A 10,275-nucleotide genomic window follows, 5' to 3' on the forward strand; every position below is an offset into this window, starting at 1 on the left:
GTCGAAAGATTACTTTGTGGTGTGTGTTCCCTTGTACGCTGATCCTACAAATCTCTCACTAGTGGCAGATTTTGCCCTGTTGTCGCGGATGGCCAACTTTTTTCAGAGATACAAACTTGTATTTGTGCAATCTGTGTGTGTAGGAAGTTTCAGCTCAGGACCTCTGCTCTTACATCTTTTTTTCTGGTTTTTTTTTTTTTTTTTGGTTTGTTTTGTTTTTTGTTTTTTTAACCCTCAAGGTGCATCTCATTACAGACACTATGGGAGAGTGAATCATTGCAACAGCCCAGGTAGGATAAAGTCCTGCTGGAAGAACATCAATCAGATTTTGAAAAGTGCATATAACTAACTGGGTGCTTCATTTAATGTTAAATCTTTAATGACATTTGAGAGAGATTTAGAATAAATGTATCATGCTTCTAGAGTTGCTTGAAAGTAAGAATTCTTGTTCGCAAAACGTCCTGGATTCTTCTAATACGTTGATTTCTCGCCAGCTCAGAAGAGTTTGGATAATAGAATCATCAAAGATTTGCACGGGTTTGTTTTTTAGCTTTTCATTCCTTTTTTTTTTTTCTCTTAGCACCACGTGTTGGATTTTGTCCCTTTGATGAAGAATATTTTTTTTTTCAAAATTTTAATGTGGTCTAAGTTTTTTTCCATGTTCCTTCATCTTCCTGTTAGTCCTTTCAAAGGCAGCAGTAACAGTGTATGTGTCATATCCTGAAACTCTGGCCCAGGTTCCTCAGTGCACTGGGTTCTGTGAGAACACAAAGAAAAAAAAGGCTGCTCTCTGAGCTGAGGAAGGCTGTTCGTTACCTGAGGCAAAGGTGTTCTTGTAAAACACAGTTCATTTTGGAACAGCAGGTTCCTGTCAAGCCCAGATTGCTTGGCTTAAAACACGTTGTGTTTGAGCAGCTTTTCTGGCTCTGGTTCTTGCAGAACAAGCTTTTGTTGTTTACAGGAGCCCCTGAAGCTCGTCAGCAGTCTGGCATGGCTGGGAACAGCACCTTCCTTAAAGCTTCAGCCAAGGGCCTAACCAACAGGACCCTGCTGTGGCTGACTGGAGTTGTCCAGTGGGCTGCCTGGAATTGTCCAGGCCAGCAATAAGGTGAGAAAGACTTTCAAAACGAGGACGACCAAGATATGCTCGTAGCAGTCAAGGGGAACTTTGTAGAAAGAGAGGAAAAATGACAATGGCCAATGTTTCCTTAATGGGGTCCCCCAAATGCCTCTTGCAGAAATCAAAAGGTGAGGACTAACGTCCAGAAAAAGAGTTTTAAGGGTGTGGGAGGATAAGAATGGCAATATCTCAGTTATGTTATGCTAAGAACCTGTAAGAGTTGGGATGGACGGATCCAGGGCTGTGGTTTCCTTGGAAAAAGAGCAGAACTCTTGGACAGAGGGAAGTCCAAGCCAGCTGGTTCAGACAACCATCATTTAAATCTCCCCATGGGAAAGTCCCCATAATGTGACTGCGTAGTGCTGAAAAGCTACCGTGATTGCAGCATTTGCTGTGAGAAGGCACGTGTCCATGGCTACTCTGCTGACATTTGTGACACAGCCACTCAATATTGTATTAATTAATGTCTATTAAAAACAAATTTGTTTGTTTTTTTGTTTGGCAAGTCAAAATTGGCAGGTGTTGCTGGACATTCTTAAGCTAGTCTTCCAGTAATACATGACAAAACACCAGCTGTGTTAATCTTGTACTAACTAGTCCAGAGTGATCAAGTGCCCTACATGTTGTGTGTGACTTAGTAAAACCTTCAGTCAGGGAGTTCTCTTGGTTAACTTAAAACTTTACCACTTCACATCACTTAGTTCTTCTTTCTTCTTTTTTCTTTTAAGGGTTTATTTATTGTCAACTTGAAGAGATAAACATAGAGTGTGAGAGAAAAGGCAGCTCTGCATTTTCTAAATTAATCTCTTCTAATTTTTAGACAAAACTATTCATCATGTTTTAAATGAATATATGTATAGCTTCAGCCCACCTAAAACTGAATTTCTAATGAAATTTTTAAGTGCCAGGTTTTATTCCCCACCTCTATTCTTGTCTACTAATTGTCAAAATCTGGAAAATGTCACATACACCTCTTTCATAATTGCCAAGGAATATCTTTTCTCCTTTTTCTGAATTAAATGGTTTGGTTTTTTTAAAGTGCAAGCCATCATTTGTTAGTACTGAAGGCACTTTGATGACCAGGCCCCAGGCACTCGCCTTTCCCAGATCTTCTTTGGGATCTGTACATCTCTGAGAAACAGCCACGCCACAGCAGTGGAGAAGCAGTGACCAACACGCGTAGAGGTGGTGAGGTGAGTGCTATAGAAAACCAGAAGCTTCAGGCTTAGTTTCAGTACAGTTGTGTGATTGCTCTAGTGCTAAAAATTACTGACAGCTTTTTTTTTTTTTTAGCGAAGATTCCAGGATGTTATACCATAGTAAGTCACACTACTTATTTTTGTAACCAGGTTCCTTTTTGTCTACAAATGACACTTTGTGGTCTACGTTCCTTGCAGGAGATAAATGTTGTATCTCAATGAATTCGTGCCTGTCTTCCCCACCTTTGTAGAAATTATGCAGAAAATTGGAACTTCTCAACTTCTTTAATGGACTAACATATTAGTCAAAATGTTTCTGTTGTTGTGTTTATTATGACTAAAGACACATACAAACTTAGATTGGAAGGAAGATAGCTGTAATAAAACAAATCTAAGGTAACCTAGAGCTCAGCCTGGTAGGCAGCTTTTAATTTTTTCTTCTTTTGACTATGTGGTGGGTTGACTGTGGCAGGATGCCAGGTGCCACTAAAGCCTCTCTATCACTCCTCTGCCCAGTTGGACAGGGGAGAAAAACATAATGAAAGGCTGGTGGGTTGAGATAAGGACAGGGAGAGATTCCTTACCAATTACCATCATAGAATCATTTAGGTTGCAAAAGACCTTCAAAATCATCAAGTCCAACTGTTAACCCAGGACTGCCACATCCACTACTAAACCATGTCCCTAAGCACCACATTTATGTGGTTTTTGTCATGGGCAAAACAGACTTGACTTGGGGAAATTAGTTTAATTTATTACCGATCAAATCAGAGTAGGATAATGAGAAATAAAACCAAATCCAAGAAACACCTTAACCCCCACGTGTCCTTTCTTCCTGGGCTTAACTTTACTCCTGATTTCCTCTAACTCCTTCTCCCACTCCCAGTAGCATGGGGTGATGAGGAATGGGGGTTGAGGTCAGTTCATCACATGTTTCTTCTGTTTCTGCCACTCCTTCCTCCTTGGGGAGGGGTTCCTCACACTCTTCCCCTGCTCCTCCAGCATGGGGGTCCCTCCCATGGGAGCGTCCTCCACAAACTTCTCCAATGTGAGTCCTTCTCATGGACTGCAGTCCTTCAGGAGCAGCCTGATGGGTCCCGTGTGGGTCCTCCACAGGGCCACAGGTCCTGCCAGGAGCCTGCTCTGGTGCTCCATGGGGTCACTGTCTCCTTTGGGCACCCACCTGCTGCAGCATGGGGTCCTCCATGGGCTGCAGTGGATATCTGCTCCATCATTAACTTCCATGGGCTGAGTGGGAAAGCCTACCTCACCATGGTCTCTACTGTGGGCTGCCAGGCACCCGCAGCACCTCCTCCCCTCCTTCTGCACTGGCCTTGGGGTCTGCAGAGTTATTTCTCCCACATAGTCTCACTCCTCTCTCTCTGCTGCTATTGTTCCATCCACTCCCCCCACTTCTTAAATATGTTATTCCAGAGGTGCTACCACCATCACTGATGGGCTCAGCCTTGGCCAGCGGTGGGTCTTGGAGCCAGCTGGCATGGGCTTCATCAGACATAAGGGAAGCTTCTAGCAGCTTCTCACGGAAATCACCCCTGTAACTCCACCCCCCCCCCCCCCCCCAAAAAAAACCCCACACCCTTGCCACAGAAACCCATTACAGGCATTCCCCCCACCCCCCCTTTTTTTTCCCAACTATAGGTTTTGCCTTCAACTTTGAGAGGTCCACTTCTGTGAAAAGGCGGTTGGCTACCATGAGGGGTAGGGTTAATTTTGAAAGAGAGAAGTCTGCCCTCAGAACACCAGATATTCTTCTCCTGTATGTATGAAGCAGCGAGCAACCAGCAGTGCTAGGATGGATGCTGGTATGTTCACAGCAGATGCATTAGTCTCCTCATAACCAGCACTTCTGACAGATCAGAGGTTCGTTTCTCCCAACATGGATATAATTTGTCCATAATTGCATCAAACCAATGTCATTCAATAGTGTTTCTAGATCTGTTCCTCATGAAGTGCAATATATAATTAGTGAAAATTGGTTTCTTCCTTCAGATAAGGATTTTTGTCCATCATGCAGGCACTGAACTGTGTGAAATCACTGTATTGCATCACAGCTGCTAAAACTCCAGAGATATTGAGCAAGTTACTTGTGGAACTTTTGTGCTTGGGACTGATTATGTATTTCATCATTGTGGATTATGCAATGATTAAATCCCCGCATTTGGCCCTGATCCTTTGAACTAGTGCCTTCTCCTGCCCTTTGCTCTGTCAAACATGTCCTAAACTACTGGAAATTACAGAAGGTAATTTCCCCTGTTTGGTTCTGTTCTTCCTGGGTGATCATCTGTATGGCTATAATGCTTTATTTTCAGCATTTCAGACAAGGGAAGTAATATGTAATAAAACAACATCTCTTTGCAAGGATGAATAAAAATGGCAATTTTGGTAAACTGCTGCCAATCAATTAAAAACTGCCCATATGTTTCTCATCCTATTGGAGGGGACAGGTAAAGATATTATAGACAGCGTCTAACATCAGGGCAAGAGATTAATTTTTTTTAAAAAACTTTTGTGTTTAATATTAGACCTAAACACATAAGGAAGTGCCTATAGTCTATCTGATCGTAGTCTATCAATCATATAGTTAATGATTATAAAACTCCTTCCCTGTGTCTCTTTTCAGACGTTAATGGAGTGTTTTAAGCCTTACATCTGCATGACTGTTTTGGGATCTCATAGCAGAGCTGCATAGTCAAATAGATCACCATTGTGGGGCTACAGTTCCAAAGCATTTCAAACTGTTTTCCAAATCATGTACAGTTCTGAATTCCCCATGTGCATACGGCTTCTCATATGCAAGATTTTGATGAAAACAGACATAGCTTTGTTGACACAACTCCACGTTTACCTGGAAACCAGGCATTCTGCTTCCTTGCTGCTCTGCAATGGGGGAGAGTGGAATAATGAAGGAAATAACGCCCATTTTTCTACTGGTACAGGGCTATTTATCAAGGTTGAACTATTAAGTCCCTACAGCACTTCAGACTTCCAGCAGATACTTCTGTGAGTAAAAGCCCTTTGGGATAAAAGAGAGGAGGTGTATTACCGGGAGACAGCAGCCTGGTGACCAGGGAAAGTGGGGACAGAGAGGCTGTAGCTTTGCAGCCCGTGTCCGAAAGTGCTCTGGCTCCCCAGCTCTTCTCTTTAACATCCCCAAACCACTCAGTACTGTCTGTTTCCCAATATTACCTTGGACAAGGCTCAGTTTTCCCTGATGCGTTTCCTCTCCTTTCACAGCCCTGACTGAATGGCTCCACAGCACTGGCACCTAGGCCATCTTTTCGTCGCCTTTTATAATTCGTACAGGAGGGGTTTGGCCTGTTCCCTCTGGCCCCCGGAACAACAGGAGTGGGGGTTTAGGAGAGGCTGCAAACTTTGTCAATCTGTATTTTGGCTCTTTGTCTTACTGTGAGTGCAGCAACAGGGAGGGAGAGCGGGGCTTGTGAGGGGATCAGAGGAGGGACGGCAGAGGGAGGGAAGAGACAAGTTAGGAAACTAAAAGAAGAAAAGGAGAGTTAGACAAGACAAAACCAGAAAAAAATTATGTAGGCTTGACCCTGGCTTGGGAAGGAATCCAACTGGTGAGTTCATGCTCAGGGAAGGGCCACGTTCAGCTGAAGTTTGAGTACCTCCGCGGGTATTCAGACTGGGCTTTCACATCCTCTCCTGGGCAACCTGTCCCAGCGCTTTGTCACCCTTGCTATGAAAAGGGTTTTTCCCTATGTCTGATGAGAATTTCCCTTTCCATGACTTGTGGCTGTGGCCTCCTCTCTGAGAAGACTCCCGGCAAAGGCCTCCCCAACGCAGCCTCGCAGGCCCCAGCGCGGGGAAGCCATGGCCTCCCTCAGCTGGGCAGCCCCTCGCTGACCCCACTCCGTGCCAGCCTCCTGACCGCATCCATGTTGGGACACTGAAGGCAACGTACTGGCCCAGCAACGACCACCCACAGCTGGCCCCGAGCAGGCTCTGAGGGGCAGGTTGCTGCCCTGGAGCCTGGCCGCCTGCTAGTTCACTGGTATTGCTGCCCCCCGGCCAGTCCGTACGGCCCCGTTCGGTCACACAGGTGCTAAGCGAAATGCAGCCAAAGCGGGGTGACAACAGCCACCGTCCCCTTGCCCACAGGGAATAATCGCTTCCCTTGAAGGCATAAGCACCTCCTTGTTTCTATTTTTTTTGCCTTCTGTTTGCATTATGGTGTCGTAAATGTAAAGACTGATAAGATACAGTTATGAGTCATATCAGGACCTAGCAGGCAACTTTCTTCAGCCATTTGCATTAAACCTTTTTTTTTATTATTATTTGTCTTTAAATTAATTTGTGAAGGTAATTTGTATGCACTAAGTACAAATAAAAGGACAGTGCTCCTGAAGTTGAGACCCTCCTCATGGCTTTTGTTCTGAATCGAAATCTTAACCTAATTTCTGAAGTTGAACAAACTATGTGATAGAAGGAGTGTGGTGAGGAAGACCCTGCTGTGATGGGGGCACAGCAGCAGCCCCAGCCTGATGAGAACCAGAGGTGTCACAAAAACTGCCGAAGGGCAGGATGAGGTGAGCACTAACTGGGTGACATCATTGCTCTGGTCTCCAAACTGCTTGTGCTTGGCTAGGAACAGGTAGGGGTGTCAGCTCAGGTGAGAAGATTCTGTCCAAAAAGCACCACATGGAGAAGAAATAGAGCTGTAGAGTCAGAAGGGAGACTTGAATGTAAGGCCACCTCCATCTAGCCAATAGTATCAGTGTCCACAGGTTAAGCTGTAATTGCCCAGGAAATGGCAGGAGAAACACCAAAGCTGGGTATGGGTGTAATAGATTTGGGATTGGTGAGAAAAAAGAATTAGGTATGAGCTGTTTATTTGGGGCGGGGTGGGGTGGAATTTGGGCAGAGGTAAGGACATGCAGGGGTGGTGGAAAGGTGGGTTCAAAAAAAGGGGGAAAATGGGGAACAAGGTATAAAATGAGGAAGGAGAGCAAGATATGGGAAGATCTTGTGACAGAAGGAGCGTGGCTGTCTCCAGTCAGGGGTAAAGCCAGCCTGTGGGCCCCAGCTCCCTGGGACGCTGGGGCAGCCCCTGTGGATAAGCCAGCAGGCTCTCCACCAGGTCTATGCCTGAAAGATAGTGCAGGAGCGGGGAGTAAGAAGGGATAGATAAACTTATAAGGCTTGTCCCTTAACATTAGTGCAGGAGGCAAGGGAGCAGAATCACAATGTAATAGCACTTACTAGTGATTTTTCACTTTTCTTTATAATAATTTAACCAATATGTTAACGTAACCACTGTATCAATACTAATAGTAGTACCAGACTTGTAACTCAATATTAATTAAGGTGATATAATTGCAAAGCAATATTGATAATAATAATGGTGTTTTATTAGCCAAATAAGGTAATACCTTTTTTTATAAGATGTGCTGTCTTATCAATAAACATTATAATAATCATAATCAGTTACATCTCAAGACTCTCAACTAACGAGGGAGAGGTGAACTTGGGGAATAATGAGTATATTAGCAAGACAGGAGACAAACTGATCTCTTTTTTTTAAGAAGGCTTTGTCAGCAATTTTTGAGATTATTCTTAGACTAGCGCTTTTGATGCTCTTGATATTAATCAATAGATAAAAAGATACAGTTGATACCTTGACTTCAGAATGTTCTCTTTCTAAAGCAGCTGGAGACTTTCCCAGTGCTGACACTAGAGTGAAATGGGAGGCTGGATGCAGAGGAAGGTGAGTTGATAATCTAATGCCTAATTTTCATATCTTCTTAATGGCAGTTGTTTGGTAGAGACCAGACAGTGTAAATTCCTGCTCAAAAATTAACGAGTAAATAAAAAATCCCAGGTTGTTACCGAACAGCCAGTTGGGGTGTTTTTTGTTTGTTTGTGTGTTTTAAAATAAAAAAGTGGTGCTGATGGGGAAGATAGAGAATTGCTTATGGCCAGTCTGATGCTTCTTGATACCTGCCAATCTAGAAGTAGTTATACCTGATTCAGGTTTAACTATTATCTTTATGGAAAGTAAAAATCTATCAAGCCAAACCAGTCATTTCAGGTGTTACCTTTCTAGTTAGCTATTTTGTATCATTGCTGTCCTGGTTTCAGCTGGGGTGGACTTAATTATCTTCTTAGGAGCTAGGGTGGGGCTGTGTTTTGGCTTTGATGTGAGACTTTTCAGTTCCTCAGGCCTTGCTAAAAAAAAAAAAAAAGCTGGAGGGGCACAAGGAATTGGGAGGGCACACCACCAGGTCAGCTGTCCTGAACTACCCAAAGAGGTATTCCATAGCATGGGACGTCACGCCTGTATATATACCTGGGGGCTTGGCTGGGACGGGCAGGTCATTGCTCGAGGACTGGCTGGGTATCGGTGGGCAGGTGGTGAGCTGTTGCATTGCGCACCATGTGTTCCTTTCTCCCTTTCCCTCTGGATGTTATTCTTTCCCTTCCCCTTTTCATTATAACTGTTATTGTCATCATTGTTATCGTTGTTCTTTCATTTCTATTCTATTTTGACTATTAAATTGTTCTTCTTTCAACCCTCAAATTTTACATTCCCTTCCAACTTTCCTCCCCATCCCTCTGGGTGAGGTGGGAGTGAGTGAGCGGCTGTGTGGTGCTCGATTACCAGCTGGGATTAAACCACAACAATTGCCTAATGCTGGCAGACAGTCCTAAAACAGTTCAGAAATGGCTGCATTCTGAGAGCATTGATCTTTATATATTTTTGTGGTGTTTCAATATGATCTATAAAGCTGTCATAAAAAGAAGTGTACATCACAGCGTGGGATCTTTACTGCCTCCTCCCCTGTGCCTTGTCTAATGGCAGTGGATTTGAGGAGAAGCACCTCCAACATATGCAATGCCATGTGCGCTGCGAAGCTGCTCATATGTACACTAGCCATACGAGTTTCCCTGAATTCTGATTATTATATAGAGAAATTAATTTCTCTGAATGACAATCTACTCTAGAGTTATTTACATTTCTAGGAAGAAATAATAGGAACACACCTTTTGTGAGAGGTACTGGCAGTCTGAAAAATAGAAGGAATGTAATTCTGAACTGGCTATGACCATGTCTCTGAGTGCTACCTTAAAAGCAGCTACTTAAAGCTCGGGTTACTCTATAACCGCCTGGAGCTGGTAGCAGCTTCTGTGTACACCAGCTGACCAGGACTTGGCCTGCAGCCACCACATTCATCACACAGGTCACAATGGCATTGGAAAGCACCAGCCTTCGGCAGCACCTCAAAGAGTGTACTTGCAGTGATGTCAGAGTCTCTCTCCAGGGTTTTTTCCTGAGCCATGCAAGGCAGCATTAAGATAGTGTGTGATTTAGTGGAATGCTCAGGAGTCACAATACTTGAGTACAGGCTGGCAGGGGAAAGTAACAAGATACAGCTATTGCTTATGAAGCAGTATTAATCCACTCTGGACAGTAGAGATTCGGTAGAAAATACAGACCCCATTCCAAGTTGCTTTTAAGCTAACTCTGTTTAATTGATTTTTAACTTATGTAATTTATTTTAACTTACCTAATTTAAGATTAAATAGTTCAGATGTGTAACAAACCGGCAGAAGGTGATGGCACTGAATATATGGTAAAAGAAACTCTAAAGAAACCCGTTTCCATGTATACTCAATGATGTTGCTCACACGTCCCCACCAATACTACAGTCTCACAAAGCAGTAATCTGGAAAGCCTGATATTACTGTGTTAGCCAACCAGTAAATATTAATATAGTGTTCTGGTATCGTTGCAGGTAGTTACTGAGCTCCTGCGAACATGCCACACTGAAATGAATCTGGCTGGGTTAGGCCCATGTCCCTCTGCCCCCAAGTTTGGCTTATTAAAGTAGAGCACAGCAAATATGCGGTTTCTGTAGGTAACATCAAGAGTTACCTACATTTGTCTTTCCTCATTTCACAACCCACACTCCTACC

The sequence above is a fragment of the Falco rusticolus genome, chromosome 13 (assembly GCF_015220075.1).
Source record: "Falco rusticolus isolate bFalRus1 chromosome 13, bFalRus1.pri, whole genome shotgun sequence".
Classification (NCBI taxonomy): domain Eukaryota; kingdom Metazoa; phylum Chordata; class Aves; order Falconiformes; family Falconidae; genus Falco; species Falco rusticolus.